Source organism: Henckelia pumila, unplaced genomic scaffold, assembly GCF_033568475.1.
Source record: "Henckelia pumila isolate YLH828 unplaced genomic scaffold, ASM3356847v2 CTG_142:::fragment_2:::debris, whole genome shotgun sequence".
Lineage (NCBI taxonomy): Eukaryota > Viridiplantae > Streptophyta > Magnoliopsida > Lamiales > Gesneriaceae > Henckelia > Henckelia pumila.
Genome location: NW_027331769.1, coordinates 33343 through 44236, shown reverse-complemented (window position 1 = coordinate 44236; position 10894 = coordinate 33343). Strand labels below are relative to the sequence as shown.

Sequence of the window (10894 nt, the reverse complement as noted above, 5' to 3'; positions counted from 1 at the left end):
CTCTTGATACGCAATTTGGAATTAAAAGATGAAAAATTCGAATCTCATGAATAAACAAATCAAGGGTTCGTTTTCCTCAACCAAGTACTAAAACTTAGCCAACAATATTCATGAATCCTCTAGAAAAATTCATGAAAGAAAAATTAAATCTAAGAAAAGAGAGATGAAAACCTATCCGCCAAAGTTTTTTCTCTTGCTTAATGTCGTTGGGAATGATTCAGAATCATCCCCAAGACTCTAAAATTCGAGATATATATTTTAATTAAGGCTAGAGTCCTTAAAAATAAAAATTCCTAAATTACATATTTTTTCCCGAACAGCCCGTCTATCTCGATCGGTTGAAGTCTGACCGATCGAGCAAGCATATTTTAAGCAACCTTCTTTTTTTATTTTTCTTGTGGCCGCTCGATCGGCAGACTTTAACCGATCGAGCGGTCAAAAATTCCAGCGCCTACTGCCTTTGATTTCTCAAATGCGCTCTTGATCGATTGATTTGGAATGATCGAGCGCGACCACTTATTCGATCCTACTGACTTGAAAAATCTTCCTGCCGCTTGATTTGCTGAACTGGACCTCTCGAGCGCAACAACTAAATTCCAAATTCTTCTTCAAAACATGGTATTTCCTACACATGAAACCAGAAGTATGTTACGTAGATAAATGCATGGAATAAAACAAAACTTAAATAAAATATGAACGACGACACAATAATGCATGCAAAACAACAACAAAACGATATTAAAATAAGCAACACAAACATGACTATCAGGAGGCTTGTATATCGGTTTCTCTTCAAGTCCACTCTGTTTCTCGACAGTGTTTGCAGGTTCTTGGACTCCAACTTCTTTTTCACTCCTCAACTCTAAGACCTTACACTGTTCTATGGGATTCACCTCCGTATTGCTTGGGAACTGGCCGCGGTTGTTATCTTTTAGTGCGTTCGCCAACTGTCCAATGCTAGTCTCCATGGATTGCAACACAGAGCCCATATTGACCACATGTGTCTCCAAGATGTCAAGGCGAGACTCAGTCCTCGCCATCCTCTTACTCAATTACTGCAAAAAATTACTAACCACATCTTCCAAAGAAGGATTACCCTCATCCTTGTTTGTATTGAACCCCGGAGGAGGATTCAACACATTTTTGTTGTTAGCATAAGAAACATTTTCATGATAACACAAGCTAGGATGATAAGTATTAGGGACAGTGTTACCTCGATAGCCTCCATAACCTCTTTGATTGATGTACTGAGCTTGTTCATGAGGATGAGATTCCCCGATGACAACCTGCACACCTGCTGGATCTGCGACACTCACCTTGTTCAATGCAGCGACTTGCGTAGTTAGTGCAGATAATTGTGCGGTTATTGAGGTCAGAGGATCCACTGCATACACCGCTTTCTTGACTCCCATACGTTCAGATGGTAATTGATAACTATTGATCGTCATTTGTTCCAGCATATCATAGGCCTGAATGGGGTCCTTTGAAAAGATTGTTCCCCCAACTGCAGAATCCACGGACATTCTTGTAGGCGTGTTCAAACCATTGTAGAAAATCTTGATTTCTTTCCAATCAGAAAAATTATGGTTAGGACAACGCCTCAACAAATCTTTATACCTTTCCCATGCCTCATATAGTTGTTCTGAATCATGCTGATGAAAAGTGTTGATCTCAATCTTTAATTGAGTGGATTTGGTCGATGGAAAATACTTCGCTAAAAATTTCACAGCCATGTCCTCCCAAGTAGTTATGCTTCCTAACGGCAACAACTGCAACCAGCTCCGTTTCTTATCCCTGAGAGAAAAATGGAACAAGCGTAAACGTATAATATCCTCAGAAACACCATTCATTTTTACCGTATCAGTAATCTCCAAGAAAGTGCTCAAGTGTAAGTGAGGATCAGCTGTGGCACTTCCATTGAACTGGTTCTGCTGAACCATGTTGATTAATGTTGGCTTCAACTCGAAGTTGTTGGCATTTATTGTCCCTTGAGCGATTCCAGAATAGTGAGCCTAGATCGTCGGTCTGAAATGATCTCTGATTGACACCAACGGAATTTCATTAAAATTTTCTTCAGCCATGTTTTGTTGTTCTTCTCTCCTCGCTCTTCTCAAAGAACGTGCAGCTCGTTCGATATCTAGATCAAAGAGTAAATAATTCGTGCTTTGAGATCTTCGCATAAACTGTAGTTAAGAACAACATCAATTTATTAGTAACTTAAAATAAATTAAATAAAAGCTCTAAATTAAAACTTAGACTAATTGGTAACAAGACTAAACAAAATCAAAAATTACTCCCCGACAACGGAGCCAAAAACTTGTTGCAAAATTTATGCCCGCAAGTGCACGGTGTCAAGTTTTAATATATAGTGAGTAAAGTATCGTTCCCACGAGGAGTAAAATGGATAATTATTAAGTACTTGTAATTAAAATAATCTTAAATTTATTTAGAAAATTAAACTTAGAGATTTGCAAACAATTTAAATAATTAATGAAGTTTATAAGCACACACACACAATTTTCAGAGATTAATCAATCAGAGGAAAAATGGTCTAGAGGTTTAGATTTCACCTGGTTTCGACAACAATCACACCTAAATAATTTATTTTCATGAATTCCATTCAATTAATAGCCAAGAACACTTAATAATATTATTTCCCTCTCCCGAGCAACAAATAATGTGTATCAACTAAGATTCAATTCCAATATCCCTATTAAAAATATATTCTTAGTGATATATGAAAAACGATGTTCTTTCTAAGGCTCCATTAATGCTATATACTCTCCCGAGTTATATAAACAATTAACAGTGTAATTTATATTGGTCTTATTCAAAATCCCCTCTCCCGAGTGCCGGATTTCAAATAAATATTACAATTAAATTAGTAATCAATGAATTGAAAAGACAATCAATTCTATAAAAACAATTAATCTAAAATAATTCAATCCAATAAAATCAAAAACTCATAGAAGAGTCTACACCAGGTTCCATCGTCCCTCTAGGCTCTAAAAATTTAGTTCATAATCAAAATATTGCAAAAACAATTCATGTTCATGAAACTAGACATCAAATCAATAATAATAAGTTCAAAAGAAAGAAAACAAATCCATAGTCGGTCTTCCGTGTCCGGTCGATCGATCTTCGTATTTGTTGATTGATGTTCTTCAAGTTTTGCCCAAATTTCTCTTCTCCAAATCTCACGATCAAGCACTCTCAATTTCTCTTGTGATGTGCGGCGGCTTCCTCTCAATTATGTGCAAAAGAATCCCTTTTATATGTGCTTCAAATCCAATAAATAAAAGCCCACGAAAGTCCAAAGGTTTCCTTCCCAAAAAACCCAAAAAACTGAATTTTGCGATGGCGCTGGAGCGCTTGAAAAGAAGGGCACCCACGCATGTGATTTTGTCCTCTGTACGCTCAAAATTTCTCAACCGGAGCGCCCGCGCATAAAGATAGTTGCGCACGCGCATGTCTGAAATTCTGCATCACGCGATAATTTTCAAAAAATCATATAACATAATCTAACCGTCGGATTGAGATGAAATTTTGACAGAAAATTTAAAACATCCTAAATTTATTATGAACAGTGGAGATTGGATTTTTATTCCTGAATAATTCCCAGTAATTTTCTGAAGTTGGTACTCCATAATGCATCCTTCCGCTTCTTCTTTCTACTTTTGCGCCAATCCTTGCAACTCACAAAAACAACAACTGATACACATAATATTCATTTGATACATCACAAAATTCAAGTCAAATCATATATAAATTAAGTGCATAATTTGCACTTATCATCCAGATACACAAAAAAGACTAGACGTGAGATCTAAGCTCAATATGCAAATACGGGTAAACATACAAATATGATGCATGCAAATGACAGGGTATCCATATCTTTGATAACTGTATACAACTGCTCAGTAATGGCGCCTAGGACATGAGTGGCACAACCCGGGAATCAAACCCTGCGTACACTGCTCATTCCTACCAAACTTAGACCGTGTCTTACAGATTCCAGTGTCGGCTAACCCGCCGGTCGCGGGGCACTCGACATCAACCGTCCAAATAGAGCTGAGCGGCACTACAAGGCTCATCTCACAATATGGACAGATACAATATGATATGCACATGCCGCAGAATAATATGGCACACAATGCAACATATAAGCATGCAAACCCGCTGGCTATCTCAGTCAGTACTTACGTACCTTACTACAGGTAGTCCTAGCAGTCCCACTATAGGTTCCAAGCCTATCATCAACTCTACAATTCAAATACCCAATGCATCATTCATTATGCTCTAAAAGCCTTAACTAAGCTATTGCATACTCCCAAATAATTTTAGGAAGAAAAATCTATACCCGCGTCTGTCGTCAGCCCACTGATGGCGAATGCCTCCAAAACTTAGCCACAGCTCCGCTCTGATGCCGGGATTGCTCTGCTACTTTTGGATTTCCAATAAGACGTCTACAACTCCCTAGATCTGACTAGAAAGACCAAGGAATGAGAGAGAAAAGAGGAGAGGGGCGAGTTGAAATGAGGCCTCGACACCCCTATTTATAAACGAAGTTCAGAGCCTCTGATCCGAGGTTTGGATCCTCCGTTCTCGCTCGGATCCTCTGATTCCTCCGAACCCTCGGAACCTTCCCGGCCATTTTCAAGTGTTCTGGACCCATTTTTGAACTCCTTAGACCCTCTTGGAAACCCCTTAATCATGTTTTACTAAATTTAAACATGATCACTTGATTAATTACTCATTAATCATTAATTCTGGATATGGGTCACTACACTCATCCTCTTCGACCTCTGGTGGAATCATAGGATTGGTGAATTGGAACTGGAAAGGTGGTGGGTACTGCGGTGTGGCAGGGAACGAGGAGGCATCGATACCAAGTTGTGTGGTCAGCCCTCTGATCATGCTGTCAATTGCGTGGAGATGGACTATCATGGCGACTATGTTATCATTCGAATAATGGGAAAAGGCCGTAAGTTTGCGAACAGAATCAATGGTAGAATTACGAGAAGGCTGAGAGGGCCGAGGGGGAGCACTTCTTGATGAAGTTCTACCACCTGGCGGAAAATCATTAGCCATTTTGGCTTTCTTATCATCAACTGCTTCTTTATACACAGCTCTCATGGGTTGCAACCATTCCTCATCGCCTCTAGTTTGGACCCCGGCTTTAACATACAGATCTGAAATAATCGTTTGAATGAAGATCCCTGACGACGTAGAATAGATCGATCTTCGTATCTCGCTGTGGATGACTCGGCCCACATTAATATCCCAATCCATATCAATCGCATATAAAAGCAAGACACGGTCGATAGTAACATCACTGGTATGCAAGATAGGCATGAATTGTTTCGTCAGAAATATATACCAGGTAGCGGGTTTTACTAGTAAATAGCGCTCTTTAAAAAATTGAAAATTGGCAGGTCATGCCAAGAAGCACCAGGAAGGCACAGTTGGGCCAAAACCTCATTAAGATCAGGATCTGCCTTAAGACTCTGATAAATTCTATCATCAACAGGCGGAGTCTCAAGCAATTCATTCAACACGTTCTCATCAAAAGAAACCAATTTGCCTCTAACATAGGCTTTTCCATCCTCTCTTTCTGCAGAATTTGCATAAAATTCATGCACAAGAGGTGCAATATCCACTTTAGGTTGTTTACAAAATTAATCCCAACCCCAGTTTTCAAGATCAATAGCAAACCCTCTCTCACAAAAATTAAGTTCAATGCCTCATTCTGGAATAAGAGAGCGATGTAATTTGGCGTGATCGTACCTATCATGTGCCTCTTGATTGATAAATTTACCGGCTAGACCCGTTGAAGAAGCGGGTGCTGTGGCTCGTTGAGAGGAAGACTCGCCTGCAAGACAAACTCTTTTGGTCGGCATATCGATCGGAGTTGTAGAGAAGTGCAAACACCAGGTAATTTCTGTGATCGAAAGGCGGGGGCGGCCAGACAGATTCTTGGATAGGGGTGTCCGATCGCTGGTGAAGAAGTACAAAGGGCGGCTGCATTTTGTGCAAGCGGTCGGAGCGATGAGGGACGGCGACTGAAAGGACGTGAAGCGCAGGGGTGGCGCTGTTAGGTTGAGATGTGTGGCAGTTTCTTGTGTGGTGGAGAATATGGTGGAAATCAGGAGGATTTTGTGGAGAAGATGGACGGAGGCGGGCGGCCAGTACCTGGTGAAGTTCCTGCGATTACAAGAAGAAGATTGATGAGAAAATTTGTGTGAAGAGTTTGGGCATTTAGGGATTTAAAGAGAAGGGGAAGAAAGAAGTGAAAAATAAAATAAATTATGCGATTTAAATCGGCCCCAGAAATAGTCTCGCTTGATCGGTAAAAAGTTACCGATCGAGCGGACCAAGTTTTAGTGGGAGTCAGAAAATGCCTCGCTTGGGCGGAGAAAAGGTACTGCTCGAGCGAGGAAAAAAAATTACTTGCCCGCAGTGTCCAGAGAGGCTCTCGCTCGATCGGTAGAAAGTGACCGAACGAGCGAGCCTAAGTAAATCTCAATATCAATGCTAGAGCAGTTTCCGCTCGATCGATAGAAATATACCGCTCGAGCGAAAATTTTGTTTTTGGAAATTTTTTTTTTCAGAAATAATAAAATTAACCTATAAGATAAAAAAAACTCAGTAAAACAACGAAAATAAGAATTAAAATCTAAGAGAACGGAAAGAGCACTGGGTTGACTCCCAGTAAGCGCTAAATTGGCAGTCTATAGCTCGACTTTATGGTTCGGGTTAAACGATGTGAGTTGGATCCTCTAGTTCCAGTTCATGCACCTCCTCCCCTTCAATTGCTTGGGCTCCATCATAGTAATGCTTCAGTCTGTGTTCATTCACCTTGAATATCTTTGAGGTCTCCAAGCTTTGAATTTCAACTGCACCATGGGGAAAAACATTAGTAACAACAAAAGGACCAATCCATCTTGAACGCAACTTACCTGGGAATAACCGAAGTCGTGAATGATAGAGAATGACTTTCTGACCAACTTCGAATTCCCGTCTAGAAATCATCTTGTCAGGGAAGGCTTATGTCTTCTCCTTGTAAATATTTGAATTGGCATATGCTTCATTGCGTATTTCTTACAACTCCTGCAACTGCAGCTTCCTACGTTCTCCACTCTCATCCATCTGCATATTGAAGTTTTTGATAGCCCAATAAGCTCTGTGCTCCAATTCCACTGAGAAATGGCACGGTTTCCCAAAAATTAGTCGGTATGGAAACATTCCAATCGACGTCTTGTACGCAGTTCTGTAGGCCCAAAGAGCATCATCCAATCTCAAGCTCCAGTCTTTCCTTGTCGAATTCACTGTTTTCTCTAGGATAGATTTGATTTTTGTATTTGAAACTTCAGCTTGACCATTGGATTGCAGATGATATGCAGTAGAGACCTTGTGAGTCACATGGTACTTTTTCAACAAACTAGCCACAGTGCGGTTGCAGAAATGAGTTCCTCTTCACTGATGATGGCTCTTGGAATCCCAAACCTAGAGAAAATTTCATGCTTGATAAAATCTGCAACCATTTCGAATCGTCAGTATAGGTGGCCTTAGCTTCCACTCACTTCGAGACATAATCCACAGCAAGTAATATGTAAATAAAATCAAAATAACTAGGTAAAGGTCCCATGAAGTCGATGCCCCACACATCAAAAATTTCGCAAACTAAAATGGGGTGTTGAGGCATCTCCTTTCACTGGGATATATTACCTGTTTTTTGACATTGAGCGCACGACTTACATAAAGAATACGCATCTCGAAAGAGAGATGGCCATAAGAAACCACAGTCTAGTACATTCCTCGCTGTCCTTTTAGCTCCAAAGTGCCCGCCACAAGCGTAAGAATGACAAAACGTGAGGATAGGAATTACCTTGCTTTCAGGTACACATCTTCTTATGACTTGATCATCGCAATGTTTCCACAAGTACGGGTCATCCCACACATAATACTTAGCATCAATTTTTGACTTTATCTCTTTGCTCTTTAGAAAAATAGAGGAAAACCCATTAGTAACCAAATAATTTACAATGTGTGCGTACCAGGGTAATACTATGCTTGCGGAAAATAGTTGCTCGTTAGAAAATTCTTCTTGCAAACACAGTTGCTTATCAATGTGGACCATACGGCTCACGTGATCAGGCACTCTATTCTCTGTTCCTCTCTTATCCTTGATCTTCAAATCAAAATCTCTTAGGAGCAGTATCCATCTTATTAACCTTGGCTTAGCCTCTTTCTTCGCCATTAGAAAATGAAGAGCTGCATGATCAGAAAAAAAACAATAACTTTAGCATCAATTAAATAAGAACGAAATTTTTTTAACGCAAAAACTATAGCTAAAAGATCCTTCTCAATGGTTGAGTAATTATTTCGGGCATCGTTCAGAATGCGCGAGGCGTAGTAAATGGCATGCGATGCTTTCCCAACTCATTTCCCCAGTACCGCTCCTATCGCATAGTCACTGACATCACACATGATTTTGAATGGTTTACTCCAGTCAAGTGGTTGGACGATAGGTGCAGAATTCTATGAGTCCTTAAGTTTGTCAAAAAAGTTTTGCATGACTCATCAAACTCAAAAATGACATCTCTCTGCAACATTTTGCACATGCATGATGCGATCTTAGCGAAGTCCTGAATATATCTCCTATAGAAATTTCTTGGCCAAGAAAAAAACGCACTTCCCGCACACAAGTGGGATAAGGTAAAGATTGAATGATATCAATTTTAGCTTTATCTACCTCAAGAAGAGACAACATGACCCAAAATGATACCTTGCCCAACCATAAAATGACATTTTTAGAATTTAATACATTATTGGTTTCGACACACCTTTTTAGGACAAGAGCAAGGTTAGACAAGAATGTCTCAAAAGAATCACCATAGATGGTAAAATCATCCATGAAGACTTCTAATATGTGTTCAATAAAATCAGATAATATTTTAACCATACATCGTTGGAATGTGGCTGGTGTGTTGCAGAGTCCAAAGGGCATAAGCCGATAAGAAAAGGTGCTAAACGAGCAAGTTAATGTCGTCTTCTCCTGATCCACTGGGTGCAATTGCAATCTAAAAATATCCAGAATATCCATCAAGAAAGCAATATTAAGAATGACACGCTAATCTTTCAATCATTTGATAAATAAAAGGCAAAGTAAAATGGTCCTTTCGGGTTCCAGCATTCAATTTTCTATAATTATACAAACCCTCCACCCATTTTGAATGCAGGTGGGAACCAATTCGTCATCCTTGTTCTTCACTACTGTAATTCCGGTTTTCTTGGGAACCACTTGGACCGGGCTAACCCACTTGCTGTCAGAAATTGGATAAATCACTCCAACTTCAAGAAGTTTGAGGATTTCTTCCTTTACCACCTCCATCATAGGTGGATTCAATTTCCTTTGCAGCTAACGCGAGGGGCTTGATCCTTCTTCCATCAAAATCATGTGCATACATGTAGAAGGGCTGATTCCTTTGATGTCTGCAATAGTCCATACTATAGCAATCTTGTGCTCCTTCAAAACGTGTACGAGTTTCTCTTCTTGTTCGACCTCCAACCTGCTAGAGATAATGACTGGCAATGTTTTTCCTTCCCCCATGAAAACATATTTGAGATGCTTGGGTAACGTCTTCAACTCAATGACTAGTGCCTGCAAAACAGATGGAAGACGCCGATTCTTTGGTAAAGAGATATATGAAATATTACCAGATTGAGGTAGCTCAGGTGCACAGTTCAAAGTTGTCACAATCTCTTTCACTTCTTTATTGAAGCAAATTCCCTCGTTGTCCTTTTGAATGGGTGCTATAATAGCCATCTCTAGCTCGTCTCTTCCTGCAAACTCAAAACACTCTTGTGTCAATTAATCCACTATATCCACAAAATAAACACATCATCACCATTAGGAAATTTCATGGCATCATAGATATTAAATTTAACGACCTCACCATCAAATTCCATAGTATGTGTGCCGCTGTTAACCTCAATTTTTGTCATTGATGTTTTCAAAAATGGTCTGCCTAACAGAATCGGACTATTATGATCACCATTTTCCATGTCAAGTACATAAAAATCAGCAGGAAACACCAAATTATTTACTTGCACCAACACATCCTCTACTACCCCCTAGGGTATGCATTAGACCTATCAGCTAATTGTATGACAATTCCAGTTTTATTCAAAGGACCAAGCTTCAAGGATGCATAAATAGAATATGGCATGACATTGATTGATGCTTCTAAGTCTATCATGGTCTTTTCAAGTCTAACATTCCCTATTGTACATGGGATAGAGAACATACCTGGATATTTGAATTTGGCAGGTAATTTTCTTTGTATCACAACAGATACATTTTCTCCCAACTCTACCTTCTGACATCCCTTCAACTTCTATTTCCTTTTTGCAGTGCACAATTCCTTCAAAAACATAGCATAGCAAGGTACCTGTTTAATAACATCTAGCAATGTAATGCTTTCCTTACATCTACGAAAAGTGTCATAGAGTTCTTTTATTCCCTCATCTTTCCTAGATTCTTTCAATGCTAAGGGAAAAGGGGCCACAGGTTTATACTCAGAGAGATGAGGAAACTTACCTTTTTTCGTGTCTCCTTGAGTTGGTTCCTTTTCATCCGTCATCTTCTCATTATGTTCCTCTTTTGATGACTGATCAACCACTTTTTCTTTGACCTTCAACTCCTTTCCATTCCTGAGAGTTATTACACTAGCATTCTCCTATGGGTTCGAAACAGTTTGAGATGGTAAAATGTTGGAATGTTGCGCTTCCAGCTTGTTGATTGCAGTTGCGAGCTGTCCCATTTGGGTGTTCAAGTTTTGGATACTTTCTCGAGTTTCCTGTTGAAAATTCAGAGTATTAGTTGCCAGAT

The 10894-nt window shown here is 39.6% G+C and overlaps 1 non-coding gene across 1 annotated transcript; it reads left to right on the top strand.

The window, feature by feature from the left end:
* The first annotated feature begins 1578 nt into the window (after positions 1–1578).
* On the top strand, positions 1579–1685 carry LOC140870667 (small nucleolar RNA R71). Its single transcript, XR_012147506.1, has one exon. It is a non-coding gene; the product is annotated as a small nucleolar RNA R71 (small nucleolar RNA).
* The last annotated feature ends 9209 nt before the right edge of the window (positions 1686–10894 follow it).